A 9,009-nucleotide genomic window follows, 5' to 3' on the forward strand; every position below is an offset into this window, starting at 1 on the left:
CATCTTGCTCACCGTGTAGCAGCTAAGAAGCCAACAGAGTTGACATATCAGACACAGGGAGCCGGAGATGTCTTTTGAGTCCCTGAACCCTGTCAAGTCAGAAGTCAAATTTATTTGTTTGTTGACTTTTCAGAAGATTCCCTCTTCTGCTTAAACCAGTTCAAGTTAGATTTTCTTTATCAACTGTTTATAAAATAGTGACTTTTACCTCATGTGGATAAACAGTCATTTAAAAAAAGAAAAGTAAGATACTCCAGTATCCAGTATCCAGTACAGAGCTACTTCATGCTTAATCACTTCTAGTTTCAGAACTTTGAGCCAGGGACACTGAGCTAGTGTAGCCCCAGGTACAAGATTTGAAAGTTTCCTGCTCAGGATTCTGCATCCTTACTCATGAGGTCTGAGTATTAGGAGCCCCAAACAGGGAGAAGCTCAGTAAAAAGAAAATTTGTTGAACGTTGAGTGAATCTGGGGTAGTATGGACTTCCATGAAGTTCCAAGTATGTATTCTTGCTTTACTATTGAAATAAATTGTTCATAATTCTGCAACAGCTTGTGGCTTAATGTTCAGTAGGATAAACTTTTTTTTCTGTTGCTTTGTAATTACTTGAAGTACACTTTATGGAGAATAACACCCAAAATTTAATTGTGTGACTGTGTTCTTATACATATGGGAGAGGGTATGGGAGGGAAGGTAAAGAGATTCCTTTGCCAAGGGGTGGAATTTTAAAATGCAGTTCATGTGTTGTATTTGCCTTATTGACATTTATCCTTCAATATAACCTAGAGTCAGGCTATTTGGATGATCACCACATCACAGTCAAGAGCTATGAATGACCTTCATTGATTTTGTTATTTCATTTCTTTAGTACATACCCAGCAATTTGCCCATCCAAAATTACAGTTGTGCTGTTTCTGAATCTATGCTGCTTTAGTGTTTATAGGTATGAAAGGAATTTGGGAAATATAATTTTCTGATTATTTGAGAAAGATGAGATTTTTAAAAAAATGTTCACTGAGTCAGAAAATTATTTTAATAGTTACAAACAATTTTTTAAAGAATCAGTATAAGATAGCAGTTGATTTCTCCATAATTATCAGAATTATTTATACTTGAGGTCTTGACTAAGTGGGGCTGAAATCAACATAAGGTCTTAGGCTGTTGGCTCAGAAATCATCCCAGGAAGCTTGTCTTATTGATATGTATCATGCTTAGCTCCTATGAGATGATCTGGTCCTTTTTAAAAAAAGTATCTCTTTCTTCATTCTTTGGAGGCTTGAAGTGAATTTGGCAGTATTCGTTAAACACCTTCCAGCTCCTTTCATTTACCACTCTTCAACATTCAGTTCTGACTGCATCCATTTCAACTCTTTCTGCTCTTTTCTCAGTTGCTTTAATAATGTTAAATCATCCAAATTTTTATCTTTCTCTTCTTGGAAGTTTTTTACTACTGCTGGGGTCTGGACTATACAATTTTTTTATGGCTCTTTCCCTACTGGCATGAGCTGCCATCAAAGACTCATAAAATTGTTTATAGGTTTGGCTGGCATCAATTTTTCCCTGCAAAGGAAGCTGTGGGAACCATAGTGTTTAACTCATGTACTATTCTGTCATCAATTTTCCTCATCACCTTGAGTAATAATTCCTGGAACTTAGGAAACTCCTCACAATTCACATCACCACTGGGCGCCACCATATTGCATCAGAAAAATGAGATGTTTTAAACCACTTGGCTTTCATTGATTTCCTACCTGTACACCTTGGAAAAGTCAGGTCCTCTGATTTCTTCTTCTACATGAGCCACTGGAAAGGATGAAATGAGGCTGGGGATAGAATAGTATGTGAAGAGCACTATTTACTATATGCAGAAGAGGAAAATCCTACCATACATATGCTCCTCAGTTAATAGGTTTTCTGTAGAATGTAAACTTCTTGAGGCCAAGAACCTTGACTGTCCCTTGGAAGAGCTAATCCATGGTGAATGCTTAATAAATATTTTCTGAAAAACAACTGAAAAGATGGTTGAATAAAGAAATCTTCAGAAATTAAACAAATAATGCCATAACTTTCATTGTAAAACTCAGGGTCCAATTACGCTTTTAGCCTAATTCAATCCTATTAACCTGAAACTGAGAGGTGAAGCCGGCTGGGCTTCTGGGTCGGGTGGGGACTGGGAGAACTTTTCTGTCTAGCTAAAGGATTGTAAACGCACCAATCAGCACTCTGTGTCTAGCTAAAGGTTTGTAAACACACCAATCAGGGCTCTGTGCCTAGCTAATCGGGTAGGGGACTTGGAGAGCTAGACAGAAAGTCTAGCTAAAGGATTGTAAATGCACCAGTCAGCGCTCTATGTCTAGTTAAAGGTTTGTAAACACACCAATCACACTCTGTCAAAACGGACCAATCAGCACTCTGTAAAACGGACCAATCAGCACTCTGTAAAATGGACCAATCAGCTCACTGTAAAGTGGACCAATCAGCAGGATGTGGGTAGGGCCAAATAAGAAAATAAAAGCAGGCCACCCACGCCTCAGTGGCAATTGGCTGGGGTCCAATTCCCCACTGTGAGAGGTTTTTTGTTTTGCTCTCCGCGATGAATCTTACTGCTGCTTACTGTTTGGGTCTGCACCCGCCTTTATGAGCTGTGAGACTCACCACTAAGGTCTGCAGCTTCACTCCTGAAGCCAAGGAGACCACTAACCCACCGGGAGGAACGAACAACTCTGGACGGGCCGCCTTTATGAACTGTAACACTCACCGCGAAGGTTTGCAGCTTCACTCTTGAAGTCAGCGAGACCAGGAACCCACCAGAAGGAAGAAACTCTGCACACGTCCGAACATCAAAAGGAACAAACTCTGGACACACCATCTTTAAGAACTGCAACACTCACCACGAGGGTCCGCGGCTTCATTCTTAAAGTCAGTGAGACTAAGAACCCACCAATTCTTGGACATAAAACCAGTAATTCTTATCAGCACAGGCACAAGCTATTTTATTTATCTTTGTATTAATCATTTATTCAACAAATAATAACTCAATGCTTACAAAGTATTAGCCTGGAATTGTCAAAAGAGGATGATAACATCCCCTTTCCCCAGAGGAGTGTTTGAAAATGTATGGGGACATTTGTCATTGTTATTGTTACAATTACTGTCTTTATTGGAATTTAGCGAGTTGGGGGACAAACATACTAAATATTCTATGAACTCTTCCACTATTAGTGGAATTTGAAGTTTGTTTCGAGTCATTATGAACATTCCATACTTGTCTGCTGGTAAGATTCCTTTCTTAGGGCATATGTACAAGAGTTTCAATGGCTTAAAAACTCTTAATCATGGCCAAAAGTAATACATTTTGTGTCACAACGCTGAAACACATATGTGTGTGGATAACTGAAACAAATAATTCACGAGAATATATCCCTTAGTATGTTTTTATGCACACCGATTTATTAAAAAATAATGCTGCTTGCTACAATACTAAATTGATTTTCAAAATCTATTCATTCACCAAAACTCAGTTTAAAAAGCAAAACTCTACAGGGCATACCTAGTGGTGGAATTATTGGATCAAAGAGTATGCTTATGTTTTTCTCAAAATATCAAACTATTTTTAAAGTTATTATTTTAACTTATACCTACTAAGAATGGATGAAGAAATTCTGTTGCTCTAAAACTTTACTTTTGGTCTTTTTAAATTCTACACGCATGTGTGCTGTTGTAGTATATAAAATTTTATATCTTTTTAACATTTAACAATATGAACAATTTCTGGTGTCATTAGTTGGTATTAAAACATGAGATTTTTTGAATTACAGAATAATATTTTATTGTGAGGATACATGATCATGTATTTGATTCTTCCCCTATTGTTGTACATAACTATGCTTCTAAGACTTTGGACAACTCTATAATGAAATCATTAATTTTATATACTATTTTACTAATTGATCTCTGGTTGCATCTTATGACAGATTTCAAGACCCAGTATTACTGGGTCAAAGGGAATGACCATGTTTATAGCTTTTGATATACATTTTCAAATTGCGTTCCAGAAAATGTATACCTGTTTACTTTTTGATAGATCCAGGTTTTCCTACTTTTGACTGAGTAAAATCAAGTTTAACTAAACATATCACATTAGACAACAGTGTTCTATTTATAAAACATTACCCTTAAATAGATTTGGAAATGTGTTTTCCAGTCTCCATATTTAGAATGGTAAATGTAAACAGAAGAAAGGAAGGAATTTCCAGTCTTAACACTGTATTAATTTATTTTGCTTTAATAGCTGTTTGCCTCACTGTGGAATAAAAATAACACTGTACTAGGCACCAGAAGGCCTGGCTTTTAATCTTACCCCTTACCCGCCACTTGAATCTTCCTCCATAGAATGATTTTGTTCTGCTCTGCTTATCTCACGGAGGATGTGTGAGAGTTAAATGACCTAGATGAAGCAAAATCATCGGTATTCAAATTGGTCAAGTGAAAAAACAAATCATAAGTTCATTTGGAAATATGTTTAATCTAGCCAATTGATTTACCACAAGGGCATAGGTCTTGAGTAAGAAATCCGGTTTTCCATGGATTTTACCAAGGAGGTAAGACTGGATTCTACACCTAGTAGACAGTATTTTTCTTATTTATTTTTTAAATAAAAAAGGCAAATTAAAGTAAACTTCCCATAATTAAAAGGTAAACAAAAGCAACAACAACGAAAAAGCCCAGTGCCTGGGCTACAGCAGCTTGAAGTCCTGATTTAATAGATCTAGAATGGGGTCTGGGCTTTGACATATTTTAAAGCTCTTTAGGTGATTTAATGTGTAGGTGGAAATGTGATCTTCTAGAACTACGCTGTCCAGTATGGTAGCCGCTAGTAACATGTGGCTATATACATCTAAATTTAAGCTAATTAAATAGTATTACGAATTTAGTTTCTCAGTAACGGTAGGTACATTTCCAATGCTCAACTCTCACATATGGCTAGGTTGGTAGTTACCATCTTGGACAGCACAGAAGAACTTTTGTAACATTACAGAAAATTCTTCTGTTAGATAGCACTGGTGTTAAGGCATATACAATTGATGAAGAAAGGAAATCTTTTGATAAGCGAGTAGTATTTTTTCTTCTTTTCTCATTCATCAAATACTTACTGTGGGCTTGCTGTGTTTCAGCCAGTGTATTAGATAGATGTTTCCCCCTTATCTGTTAGTCTTCTGTATTTGTCATGTCCAAGTAACACCTGTTTTGATGATTAGTTTCTGTTTTTAAAAATAAGTTTATTTTAAAAGTAAATATGTTTCTTTATATAAATTAAGTATCACTAATATTTGCCTTAAATATACAAAAAGTTTTTAAAATATAAGGTGAAGATTTCTAGCAACAAAATCCAATTATGAGGTACCTAAGTTCTAATACAAAGAATATGCTAGATAAAAGGTAACGGTTGTTAAAGTTTCAACACAGACCTATCTGAACTCAAAATACAGAGAACTACTTAGATCCCAGTAAAAACAGAGAAATCAAAGGCAGAGTGGTGAGCAGGTGGGAAGTCCTAGAGTTCCATTCAGATGCTCGTCCCAGTTATAGCCATAAAGGTTGGAGATCTAGTAGCCAGATTGGGACGTTTGTTGTGTGGAGAAGCTGGAACTGACACTTCCACGCCTTACCCCATCTAGCAAACAAAAGAATCACACACAAAATCACACACACACTCCTGAATGTGCACAATTAACTCAACTTTTCTGGCAAAATTAAAAAAAAAAAAAAGCAAGGATGCATAAAGCCTATGTGGATGAACAGAAAATTTTGACAAGTAATAAAAAATCACTCTAGGTCTACTATGAGGGCTACGTCAAATTGATTGGACCATGGAGTGCCCAGACATTTGGTCAAACATTATTCTGGGTGTGTCTGTGAGGATGTTGTTAGCTGAGAATAGCATTTGAATTAGCAGAATGAATGATGCAATTTGCCCTCCTTAATGTGGGTGGGCTTGATCTAATCAAGTGTAGACCTGAATAAAACAAAAAGGGCTGAGTAAGAGGGAACTCTTCCTGACTGACTGCTTGAGTTGAGAGATCAGTCTTCTTCCCTGGAACTGGAACTTATACCATTAGCTCTCCTGGTTCCCAGGCCTTCAGACTCAGACAGAACTGTATCACTGACTCTCCTGGATCTCTAGCTTGGGGACTGCCAAGCTTGGAACTTCTCACCTTTCATAACGGCATGAGCCAATTCCTTGTAATAAAGCTACACACACACACACACACACACACACACACACACACACAAATCTCCTATTGGTTCTATTTCTTTAAAGAACCCTGACTAATACACCCACAAACCACGTTTAAACAGATGATCCTGCTCCCTCTTTCCTAGGAGACAGAAATTGGGATCATGATTTAATGTTCCCACTGAGACTTGGAATTCTTGATTAACCAAGGCAAAGGCCCAAGAGACAGTGATTGCAGCAGAATTGAGAGTCCAGTGGCATATAGCTGAGTGGCCAGCTATAGAGGAACCCACTAGCCAAGCATCCAGTGTCCAGGGGATGCCAATGCCAGTGCCAATAGTGATGGCATCAGAAAAAACTCTGGCAGGCTCTTGGCCACAGCTTGTCTCCATTGATTCCAAACTTTCTGGCAATTCTACTTCAATTTTTGTTTTTCTACAGGCTATAATAATTCACTAAGTAACATGAACAGGGAAATGACAAGATTAGTGCCATACGTCTATGTTTATAGAATGTTGGTCATTTCTTTTGGGAACAACTCCTCCTTCAACACTCACAAAATGGGATGCTTTTGAAGAGCTCTAAATTTAGATTGCGTTTTCCTCTGTGCTATTTTTGATTTGGGCCAGCTCTCTGATGTGAAGTGTCAGTGCATCCCAAGGTACAAATCAAGTGGCATGATGAAAAGATCCCCACTCCAAAATGTCCATCTTTCTCCCTGACCACAGACTCTCCTTCTTACCTGAAAATTCCAACTATTAGTAGTTTCCATATGTTATGAACACACCAGGTCCCTTTGACTCTCTCTGCCCTACAGTGGCAATGCATAGTTGCCCTAGGGTCAGATAGATGCAGACCTTCATACTAGCTCTACTGTGGTCTATCTGTGTGATGTTGGGCAACTTGATTACACTTGAAGCCACAGTTTTTCTTCCCTGTAAAATGGCACAATAGTTGTATTGAACTCACAGAGGTTTTATGAGGTTTAGGTGAGATGACGCTTGTAAAGAACTTCTCACAGTACCTAGCATATAGACATTATAAGTACTAGTAGTAGATATGATATTAATATGTTGGAAATCCAAAGGACAGGAGTGTGACAGGCTTCAGTTGGTTGGAAGTGGTGCTGCAGAATCAAGTCCAACTTGAACCAGAAGCATTTTAAGAAAATCACAGGACATAGGAAACTTTTTATTTATAGGTTCAATCTCCCATGTTCTACATTAAATAACCTTTTATGCTGTAAAGTATTGAGAAGATTTTTATGACTGTGCTTTTAAAATTAATATTAATAACTTATTGAACTTACATTGCTTGTGGTATCTTAGAAATCACTAGGCTTATATTGAAATCCTTTTGAAGTAATAGTCAAATTTATACATTCTTTTCAAGGCAATAACATTTTTATAAATATTAATGTTTTAGTGAGGCTTTGTATAAGCAAAGGAAGTTTTCTCCAATTTTTATTATGAAATTTTTTTGACAAATATACTGATAAAATAGTTCAATTTACATCTTTATGTCCTCCACCTGGATTTACCAGTTGTTTATATTTTGCCATATTTGTAATACATTTATACATACCAACAAATGTGAATATATTTTTCTTTTTTGGCTGAAATATTTGAAACTTGGCAAGTATCATAATGCATCATCCCTAAATCATCAGCAGGCATCTCCTACGTAATCATAGTCCCTTTATTACACTTAAGAAAATTAATGAAAATTCTTTAAATATCTCTCATATCTGGTCCATTTTCAGATGTCTTTTGCAGCTGATTTCTTGAACCAGGATTAATGACATTTTAGGATTGTACTTGGCATGACTCTTTTTATCTTTTAATATAAAACCATTTTTCTCTTCATGACATTGACTTGCTCAATCTTTTAAGATGCTTCCATTCTGGGTTTGTTTATTTCTTCATGGTGATGGCCTCCATCTCCTTTATATATCTTATCAACTGGTAGTTAGGTCTAGATCGTTGACTAAGTTCAGTTTCAACATTTCTGGAATACCACATCACAGTGATGTGAATTTCATATCGTATCACAGTAGACAAGGCTCATTGCAGGTTGTATCACAGACCAATGGCTTGACTACTTGCAAGCATGGTAACCCCATCTCTCTCCATTGTAAAGGTACATTTTCTCCTTTTGCAATCATTAAGTAATGGGCAGTGGGGGGTAGCAGGAGTCGGTACTTTGGAAAAAATATGAAAAAATATACTGAGGTTATCCTAATAATCTTTTATCTAATGATTGTAGCATTCATGGATGATCCTTGCCTGAATTGTTTATTACATTAGGGAATGCAAAAGGGTGATCTTCTGTTATCATTTCCTCTACATTTATTAGTTGGTATTATTTCTCTCTTTTTCTTTTTACATCTAAAAATAGGTCCATAAGTTGAACAATATAAAACCACTAAATTTAATAAGAAGTAAAACTGACATAACGTGATAGAATGCTACATTTTATATTTGTACATTTATACATTACATTAATTTAACAGGTAAAGCCAACACATTTTCTTGTGCATATTTAGCTCTTGAAAAATTCATAGCCTCTGTGGCACTACAGTGCCTAGTGGATAACATAGCTTTGATTTGAACTATTTCTGAGCACACAGTCAGCATCAAATAGTTCTGATTGTGTTGTTCAGCACTGAGTGAGCATGTCAGCAGGTGAGGGAAAAATGTGTGGTTAAGAAAAACAATCTGCCCAAAATCCAAGGACCCAGAGGTCAGTGTGATAGCACTGGGGGGACAGG

General features: G+C 36.8%; 1 pseudogene; it reads right to left on the reverse strand.

Annotated features, from left to right (window-relative positions):
• Positions 1 to 1,066: 1,066 nt before the first annotated feature.
• Positions 1,067 to 4,603, reverse strand: LOC107966921 (protein MIX23-like; annotated as a pseudogene).
• Positions 4,604 to 9,009: the final 4,406 nt, after the last annotated feature.

Source organism: Pan troglodytes, chromosome 8, assembly GCF_028858775.2.
Source record: "Pan troglodytes isolate AG18354 chromosome 8, NHGRI_mPanTro3-v2.0_pri, whole genome shotgun sequence".
NCBI lineage: Eukaryota > Metazoa > Chordata > Mammalia > Primates > Hominidae > Pan > Pan troglodytes.